Below are 10,197 nucleotides of genomic sequence, written 5' to 3'. Positions count from 1 at the left end.
CTGGCGTCTTCTTGCGGCCGATGGTGGGCGGGGTAGAGTGTGTCCAGGCAACCAATCGGAGCACGGCTTTGGTTTACCTCTCCCAGCCAATGAAATGGCTGGCTTTGGTAGGCGGGACAGGACCAAGCTCGCGCCATTCCGCGGCCAATCAGGAGGCAGCTTTCAGCAGCGGCTGCGGCGCTGGGCGATCCTCCCCCTCGTCAGTTCCCCGCCTCTGAGGGGAGGAGGCGCTGTCTGGCTCAGCCAGCCCCCGCCCCGGCCAGTCCGGGCTCAGCGCGGTAGAGGTGATGGCAGCTGGCTGGGGTAGGAGTCTCCGCTAGAGGAAGCCGGAGCCGTCTTCCGTCGCGGGCAGAGACTGCGGAGGCCTGGCTGAGCTCGGAGCAGGTGAGAGGCAGAAGTGGAGGCCGAGCCCCATCGGCCGGGACTGCGCTGCCTGGTTACTGGATTGGGGGAGTGACGACGGGAGCGGTTGCGAGCGAAGCGCCGCGCTGACAGAGGGGACTGAGACACTCGGCTTCCCCCCCTGCGGGGTGTGAGGGTCTGGAGGTGTGAGGGGGGGCTCCCTGCGCGCGCCTCCCGCCCATCGGGTCGGACTCAGGGAACCGCCCTCTGAGGTGAGGGAGTGGGGCTGGTGGGGGGCCGCGGCGGTGGGGGGATCGGGGTTGTCCTGTGGGGGGCCCCGCTGGGCCGGGATGTCCTGGGGACGAGGTCTGTGCAGGGCTGGTGTCTCTCAGGTGTTTCATAACGACTTCAGGGTCGGTCAAGCTACGCCCGTAGCTCTGTGAGCTGGGATCCCTGGGTGCGGGGGAAGGGAAGACTGTCACCTGGCTGAGGAGGTGCGGTCAGCGGTGGGGAAGAGAAGGCGGCTGCTCTGCAAAGGCTCTATAGAAGTGGCAGCCGGGGTCGGGGTGTTATTACGGGAACAGGCTAGAACTGGTGTATGGGATCTGTCGCCAAATCTGGATTTATTCATTTTTTTTCTTGGTGGATGGGAAGAGTGAATCGTCTCTGTGTGGGCTGGTAGGAGGAGACAGGAGGGAGGAGCAACAGTCCCACTTGTCAGGTGTGTGCAGGTTAGGGCGAGGCAGCATCCCTTGATTCCTGATTAACTTCCCATTAAATTATCGTTTCCAAACAGAGATACTAAAGCCTAGTTTGTCAGGGAGAAGATTCCAAGAGGTCCCCAGTAATTCAGCATCAGTTCACTGATCTGAGAAGGCAGATGTTACAAGGAAATGCTCCTGTTAGTGTTGAGCAGATTGAGTGTTTTGTTAGCACAAAGATTAAATGCTGTTCTACACAACAGAGCTAATTTATATTATACAATCTCACTTTCTTTTTATGAATGATGGTTTATCTTTTCTTTCAAATTATACTTTATATTTTAAAGTGCTGTGATACAGGGAGATGGTTGTAATTTGAATACTGCACTAAATTTTGTGTAAAATATAATCATACCTAGCTCTTATCTCTCTAATTTTCATCTATTGATTTCAAAGTTCTTTCCAAAGGGAGTCAGTATCATTATCCCCATTCTATAGATGGGGAAACTTAAGGTACAGAAAGGTGAAGTGAGTTGCCCAAGCTCACCCAGCAGGAGGCCAATAGTAGAGCCAGGAATAGAACCCAGGGCTCCTCAGTTTCAATCTAGTGCTCTCTTCACTAGATTACACTGCCTCTCAATGGTTTATGAACTGTAAATTTAATCTGAAGAGTCAAAATGTAAGGGGAGAAGTTCCTTTAATTATGAATAGTGCTGCAGACATTTCTTGTTTTAAAGAGTAAGGCACCACTGGGAATAGTCAAGGAGAATTAATTTATAAGAAGTAATGGATGTGACTAAATCATTGAATGACATCAGACTACATAGTTAAACCCAGGAGGCCTATTAACTTTAATTTATCGGTCATTGGTACCATGAGGTATTTTTCTGAGTTGCTTAAAAATGAGCTTGTTTCACAGAAGTGAATTAAGGTCTTACAGAGAAAATATGTGGACATTAATAAAACAAATATCAGGCAAGTCTTGACAAAATTTATAAATAAGATTATTAACCTAGCCAATAGTGTGCAAAGAACACAAATTATGTTTACTGAGAGAGTTGGAAAGGGTGGCAGACTCAACTTTAATTTTCTGTGTTATCTTTCCTGAAAATATAATTCCACCTTTATTTTAGTTTATAGTAATAACAAAGCATCTCTCTACATTTCCAGGCTACTCTTAGGTCAAGCTACAGACTTTTTAATAACTCATTTCCTCCCTATTTATTCTAACAAAAAAAAAGTGGGGAAACTTGAATGGCAGTAAATAAGTATTTTTCTGTGTTGAAAACTTACCACCTTGGCCCCAACTTCAGACTTCACCATATTCTGATAATGGAGAAAATCAAATATTTTACAAGCCCATTTAAAAACAAAAACCCTTTCCTCAGCAAGTAGATTTTTTCAAAGTTCGCTAAATGTATGTAATCTGCTTGGTGGTCTTATTAAATGTACATGTTTCTAACACCATTTGCTCTTAAATATTTTAATAGTTTATTAAAATCCATTGGAATACTTCACTAAACTCTTAATTACTTTGCTCATTTTGTGGTACTTAACAAATAGAACAACAGTTCTTGAAAAGCTCAACTGCTCAAAGTTTTAAATGTCATTTAGTGAGATTTACGGTTTTATCTTCTAAATTGGTTATCTTGATAGATGACTCTCAGATCAGCAGGATTTACTTACTGGTATAGCAGCAGGTTGAACAGATATGTTTGCTGACTATGTGTAGAAATTCAGTCACTTTTAAAATAAGTACAGTATCCAAAAGCTTTCAGAAAACAACGCTTGGTTTAAGGCTCTTGACTTTGTTTTAATAAGAGTTGGTTTTCACTGCTGTGGACATTTCAGTTAGAACTTTTACTGTGATCCAACATTTCCATGCTGTGTTCATAAAACAACCATTGTAGCACTGGTGTGGAGTTGAGAATGAGAGTGAAATTGACTAATCAGTCTATAGTATGTCCAATCTGATCAGAATGAAAATATGCAAACCACCAGCATAGAGAAAAGTAAACTAGATTTTCTTTAGATTTGGGTGCAAGGTGAACATGAGTGTTCCTTTAAAATAAAAGGTTGCTTCATATGTACAGATATAGATGGAAAAATAAAGTACTCTAACGGAATAATGCTAATTCTGGAAACTTTTTATACTATACAAGTGTCAAATTTAGCTGATTGGTATTTCATAAGGTCACAGTGTGGAATTCAACAGTTTGGGATATTAAAACAAGGACAATAAAGTGTACATCCATTTTTAAATTTTATTGCATTTCTGGCAGATGCTAAAATACTTACAGAACCCCTGTTATACTGGATATTTGTCTAGTAGCCAGAGGCCATTATGAAAGCTGCAGCTCCTCCTTAGCATTGTGCTTGTAAGAACCAGTACACTCCTCTTCCCTGACCACCTGGGGGAGTGCACTGGCATCTTGCTAAGGCACCGTCACTGGAATCTGCTGAGATACCTATCTCTTCTCTTGACTGTGGCAATTCAGGAGTTGTTTCAATTTTATATATCTTTTCCTGTGCTTAATCCCTCCCCTCTTTTCTAATCCTCCCACTTGTCTGACAAACACCCAGTGCCCTCTGCCCCTGGAGTCATTGATTGTCCTGTGGGGGAGAGCAGCTAGGAACTGTGAGCTCAAGAGGAGCCTCCATAATTCAGGGAGAGGGCAGCCTTCCTCTGTACAAGGCTCGCTGTGGAACAGCAAAGCTTTGGAAGTATAGCCAGTACTATAGTGGAGAAATTCCTATGCTTACAATTTGTTCAGAGCGCTCTGTATTTGTTTTACTGCAGTATTTTTTTTCTCCTTTTCTTTGAGTTGCTTCAGTGAATTCACTGAGGGATTTTATGTCACTGGCTTCAGCAGGCACATTCTATGCAGCAGCCATGCAAACTTGTACTGGCACAGCTGCAGAATCTTATTCCTGACCTTCAGTAAATGTGCTGTTCCTGCCCTATGCCTCCAAAAAAGAGGTTGCTGTGTAAATGACTGGTCTCTGGCTTGGTTGAGGATCGTCAGGTGGCTGTACTCAGAGAGGGAGGATTATGGAGAGAGCGCTTGTTGGGAGAAGAGTTGCTGCTGCTTTAGCAGATTTTAGGATCAACAGGGCAGGTATCTCCGGCTGTGGAACACCTCTCTTAGATTTTTAGGAGCCAGGCCTGATGAGAGCCAGAGCAGGTTGAACCCTTTCCTATGTATCTAAGGAGTTCTGCAGATGCAGAACAAGGGTTTGGTTTTGGTGAAGATTAGTAGCGCCTCAGGCTGGCACCTCCTACAAACTTCCACCAAACACTCATTTTTAACTCTCTGCTCTTTGGTTGCACTAGCCATCTCAGGACTCTTTCCTCCCTTTGAGGCATAATTTCAGATCCACCCTTTTTTCCCTGTGGAGTAGAGAAGCTTGATGCCACAAGGGTGCTCTAGTTTTAGAAGCAGGGTTTATTTGCTGTTTGGCCTTTCCCAAACTAGAGAATTTTGGTATTGCACTCCCTACCATATGAAGTAATTTGTATGTCAAGACTGCATATAATGGTACACAGAAATTCATATTGCTGTTGGTATGGTATTTACTTTGAGCAAGGTTTGCACTGTCACTTTCCATTGACACTTTGTATCATTGCAGCATTGGTATAAGAGCTGTAACAATGCAATTAGGCTTCCCAATGCAATACTCCTACCAGCCTTCGACAGTTCAGATCATTAGTGTGGTCACCAATCAAATTGAGTTCTGAGAGTAGGTGAGGTGGTAGTCTGTGGCTTCGGCTCTGTCCATTTCTCTCTCCATGTCTGCTCTCAGTTGCTTCACATCCAGTGCAGCAAAGGAGGGGGCAAGCATAGAATTAAAAATAAGGCCTTATTTGGGACTTGAATCCCTGTGGGGAATTTTTCTAATCTGGAAAACAAAGGACAAAAATTAAAGGCTAGTTAGGAGATAGATGGCCCTTTACAAGCAAGCACTCCTCTCTCATATGTACTTGCTTTACTAAGGGTTACTACAGCAATCCATCTCCCTCATCAGCATCTCCCATGATCCTTGTTTCTTAAAAAGAGAACATAGAATAAAGTCACTAGCTAAGATATACAGAAAAACTACTTTGCTCTCCAAGTAGATCCACTTCTACTTAGCACTTCATTATCCCCTTGTCCTATCCTTTCAGCCCCTGAGAAGAGGTACGTCCTGCAGGGTCCATATTGCATATTGTGGTTATTTTTTGTTTGTTTGTTTTGAAAGGCAGATGAGAGGGAGGGGAAAGTGATTTGGTCACATGGGAAGTGTGTGTGCTCCCTCTGGGCCTGGATCCTCCCATCTTTGGATCCTAGGGAAATTGAAAGCATTAGCTTAGATGCAAAGCAAATCAGTAATTTGAAAGAATAGCAAAATTGAAATGAAAAGAGAAATCAAGCTCATTGCTTTCTTAGCACTGGTAACCAAGGTGTTCAGCATAAGAGACTGGGGCTCCATTGTTTGAGTCACTCTGACAACTGATGAAGAGGAAGCTGCTGGTTCTCCATCTGATCTGTTAAGTATCCCCGGCCCCTCATAGTGCATAGACAGAACTACTTGAAGCATCCATTGGAACAAATGTTCTGTGAATGGGTATAAAAGTACACTGTGTAGTAGACCCTGTGCAGCAAACCACAGGTGCTAGAATGCTTGTAGTACACGCTACTGTAGATGGGCAATCACTGAATCAGGATAATTAGTGTTGATGAACTATACTGGTGCAAGTTGCAATAGCAGAGTTATTTATTTGTATTATAGTAGTGGGTGGAGGCTGGAGTGTCACTGCATCCATTGAGGAGTGAGGGAGGCAGTAGCAATGGACAGTGAGTCAATTTCTTCAGTCTGCTGGGCTTTGCTATGGAATGCATCTTGTACCTTGCATAGTACAAAGCAGTTAAGAGTAAATGTATTCAATATATAGTTTAAACTTGGTTATTCAGTATCATTACGAAAGAGGTAGGTTGTTCAACAGTTTTAGTGATCTGTAACAAATAGTTAAGAGTTGTGTACACAAATTGCTGTGACTTTAAAGTTGAGAGTATGGAGCAGTTTAAAAGCTAGGAAATAGCCACTTGCTGTATTGATCACAGGTGTTCCCCTTAAATCCATGGAAAACATTCCAACTCTTTCATACCAACCACATAACAGTTTCTGTATAACTGTAAGTGTACTCTACTAATACTGTTTTCAATATTATCCCCCGACTTTCCACAAATGGAGTATGGAGTTACCTGAAGTTGGCAGAGGATTGAACAGTGGTACAAGTAAAACAGAATCCAAAAGCAATATAAAGTGGCCAAAAGGATTTATTTGCAATATAGTATCTTCCCCAGTGGAAGAAAGCTTTCACATGAGAAGTTTCTAGTCAAGATTTATATCTTACTACATGTGCTAGGGTAAAAAACAAGCATATGAAGTCTTGTGAATTGTTTTGACTATATGCCTGTCTTGAGTGATTTCACTGAGAAGTAGCTGGACCTCAATTCAGCATTCAATTAGCAGATATGCATTTAACTAGAGTAACGACATTTACAGTTTTCTGGAACAAAATGGGTCTTGGGTGGTTTTTAGATACATTTGAATTCTAAACAATCTAAGGAGTGCCTCCAGCAAAGAAGAGTTTTCCTGAGGTTTTCATACTTCTTTGAGAATAGAAACACCATCCCCCCCCCTTTTTTTTGTGTGTGTGCTTAAAAGCATGGGTTAAATAGCATGAACTAGAGCGCTGTAATTTCTTTATTGGTATGGAAAGGAAAAACAAGTGTCTAGTGAGTACCATCATCGCTCTGTAGAGGACTTTCCTCTGTTTATTTCAGACCCAGAAGATTGACTCTTGTGCATGTTTCCAGCAGTGGTGGTATCTTCAATTTATGTTGAATGCTCAGAGTAAGTCAGTCTTCCTGGTAGGATGATTACTTAATAACTACTTCCTGAACCCCTGCTTTCTGATAACATAGCATTGGATTCAAATTTCTCCATTAATCATTTATAAGACTCTTAGCATAACAATATGGATTAGTATAACATCAGAAATTATCACCTGTTATACTTGGTGCTCACTTAAAACCTACAGGTTGTTCATAAGATCAGCTGTTTTAATGATCTTCAACATTTGATTAAAGTGCCACAGGTGCTTTGTCTCATGAGTTAAGATGCAGTTCCTGCCTTGTTAAGCTTGCAATGATCGTGATGGTACATGTTCCAGTGGGGGACAGTCCCATTTTGATAGTACAAAGTTGCACAAAAAAGGAAATACCAACTACATCAGCAATATACCATATTGCAATCTGTGATCATCACACTGTAATATGAAAATATTCATTAGAGTGCTATCCCTATAGAACTGTTTCAGAACTATTTGTCTTCAAATTTGCCAGTGTGTCAATCCAGTTTTATTATCTACAGAGATTACAAAAGTTTTCCTGCTTTCATAATAAACTGTTTTCTGTACTGATCTCAGCTTCAAATTGGAATAATTCCAAATGGAATGGTGTAGTTCCATGTGGAGCTCAAACACACAGAACTACTGTTTCATAAGTTATTATTCATGGAATATTATTTGTGGCAAACAGCCAGCTTCTCCCTAGTGGGTCTCACGCTTTAACCCCTTGTAGTGGGCTAGGGAGTCCCCAGTAACCCTGTCTCCCCTTGGAGGTACCTTGCTCCAGCTTCCTTCTGCTGGCTGGGGCCAGGGGTTTTCTCCTTCTTTTGCTGCAGAGAAGTACTGTCTTCTGGCAGCTTCCTCTTCCTGTGCTTCTCCCCCTCCCTTTAGGGAAGGCAGGGTTTAAGAACACCTGGACTAGCCCTTCATTGGGTCCAGGTGTCTCTAATTGCCCTGCAATCATCTCTCCCCTGCTTTCAGGAACCAGGGCTTTAGGCATTCTTGGGCTCACAGTCTGGCCCTGGCCTGACTTTATCACATATTGTATAACACAAGTCTGTTTCCTCTTAGGTATAATTTAACACTTTACCAGATATATTATAAATACAGCAGATTATAAATACTCTGCAGCTTTCAAGTGCCCAAAACAGAACAGTAATTTACAAAATAGTATTAAACTGCTTTTTTGTCTTTATGCTGTATAATGACTTATTGGCAAAATAAAATTGGCCAGGCCTGTCAAGAGAAATTTAGGGCCCTGGTACATCATGTTTGCTGGGGGTTGGGACCCCATCATGTTTCACTCCTAGGGTATACTTTATTGCAGATGGGTTCAATAAGAGTTATCTAAGACAGAAACTTTCACTAAAACCATATTCTTGAAATATGAATTCTGTTGTAAAAAGCTAACGTAAGGTGTGTTTAATTGTCAGTTCCATCAGGTTAGGAAAAATGCATAAGTAGATAGTATATCTGACAAGTCCCCTTTTCACCTAACCAATCAGTCTGTTCCCATCAATTCAGACAGCTGTCAATTCTGCCCATCTAGCCTCACCTCTGCTCCTGGGATTCTTCACAATCCCACAGGCAGGGGTTGGAGCCACAGCAAGGTCTCTAATCCACTGTTCCCCACCCAGGGTGGCAGCTCTAAGTGCTCTCTCCTTACCCCCCCCCCCCTTCCCAGGTGCCTCAAGCTGCAGGGAGGAGGAGGGAGCACAGGAGCTGTCCCCACCCACAACATGGGAAAAGGGAGTGGGTATGCCCTGAGCTGTGTGGCTCTTTCTGCTCCCTCCTCCCCGACTCCCATTTTGCTACAATGGGAGAACGGGGAGAGAGAGCGCACTCTGCTGCTTCCTGCAGCAGCTGTGTTTGGGAACCACTGTTTGGGAACTGCTGCCTAGATCTAGGCAAATTTATTTGATGCTGGTAACGCTGCACTGAACTTCGCTTACCCTCAAATAGTCAAATATGAAGCATGTATACAAGTCAAGCACAGAAAAAAGAAAGGGAAAGCAGAGAAAAATTGCAGAACAAAAAGCAGGGAAAAGAACTCTAGAATGTTTTGGATGGAAACCACGGCGTTCTGAAGAAGAGAAAGATGATGGTAATCCTTTGAGACCTGGTCAAGATGAAGTCTATCTGTGGTAGGAGGAAGAACGTTTAGAAGATAAGGATGAACATGAATCACTTCATTTTTCTGTTAAGAATATTCTTTCACATGCAGGGCCTGTAAAACAGGGTGACATAGACAGACTTGTGCTTCATAACTGGAAGATAAAAATCCATCCGGAAGGGATACCGAAGGAAAGATGCTTTTCTTTCTAAAGTCTTTCAAATGGAGAAAAAATTGAACTGGATAGCTGTGATGTAGCATGCTATTTATTGTATTCCATGTTGACTTTTCCCCAGGATGCAGCAATTCAAGGTGTTCTTCCTATCTTAGTTCCACTAACTGGGTTGACTCTGGATCACAGCTGTATAAACAAAATCCCGATTATGAAAAAAGCAATGCACACAGAATATGCTATATGAAACGGATGGCTGTAAGAAGAAGATTAAAAGGTGATAAAACCATCCACCCACTATTGGAGACAAATTTTGCAAATGAAAAAGAAAAGTGGAAGTAAACTCACACATTTTAGATGTTGGTTTTTTTCTTGGAGAATGAGGATTAGTTTTCTGTGGCATAAGTGGCCAGCTGGATGATACATCCAATGGCAATTTCTTGGGTGTTACTGAGTTGTTAGCCAAGTATGATCAGATTTTGGGTGATCATGCTGATCATATGGAAAAAGACAGAGGTGCAATATCAGAGAGTTCTATGTGCTACTTATCACTTGTGAGCCAAAATGCATTTATTCAAGAATGCACAGGGCAAGGCGTGAAAACAGTCCGAGGTGAAGTTAAAAAAACCAAATACTTTTCAGTAATTTCCGATGTAACGCCACGCAGCTCACACAAGGAACAAACACTGTTGATCAAATATATTCATCAAATACCTGCTGATAATTTTGTGATTTAGGAACATTTTTTTTTGTGCTTCAGAGACTTTACCAAGAAGACTGCTGAGGAAACAGCTGAAATGATTCGCAGCACTGTAGGTGAATCTGGATTAGATTTCAAACTGTTGTAGACAAGTTTATGGTAATGGTGCCAATATGTCAGGAATGTATTCTGGCAGTCAGGCAATGCTTCAACAGAATCCTCGAGCACTTTTTCCCCCATATGCATTGCATACTTTGAACTTGATTTGTGCTGATT

General features: G+C 42.4%; 1 protein-coding gene across 1 annotated transcript in view; it reads left to right on the top strand.

Annotated features, from left to right (window-relative positions):
- Positions 1-199: 199 nt before the first annotated feature.
- MPP7 (MAGUK p55 scaffold protein 7) overlaps positions 200-10,197 on the top strand; it is a 281,426-nt gene continuing 271,428 nt past the window's right edge. The window contains exon 1 of the mRNA XM_067542555.1: positions 200-384. The gene's annotated coding sequence lies outside the window, so the exon portion shown is untranslated. The remainder of the gene's footprint in view (positions 385-10,197) is intronic.

This window comes from Emydura macquarii, unplaced genomic scaffold (assembly GCF_026122565.2).
Source record: "Emydura macquarii macquarii isolate MOO-44397 ecotype Brisbane River unplaced genomic scaffold, CSIRO-AGI_Emac_v2 contig_719, whole genome shotgun sequence".
Lineage (NCBI taxonomy): Eukaryota > Metazoa > Chordata > Testudines > Chelidae > Emydura > Emydura macquarii.
The sequence above is the reverse complement of the archived record's forward strand: the minus strand, read 5'-3'. Positions and strand labels throughout refer to the sequence as shown.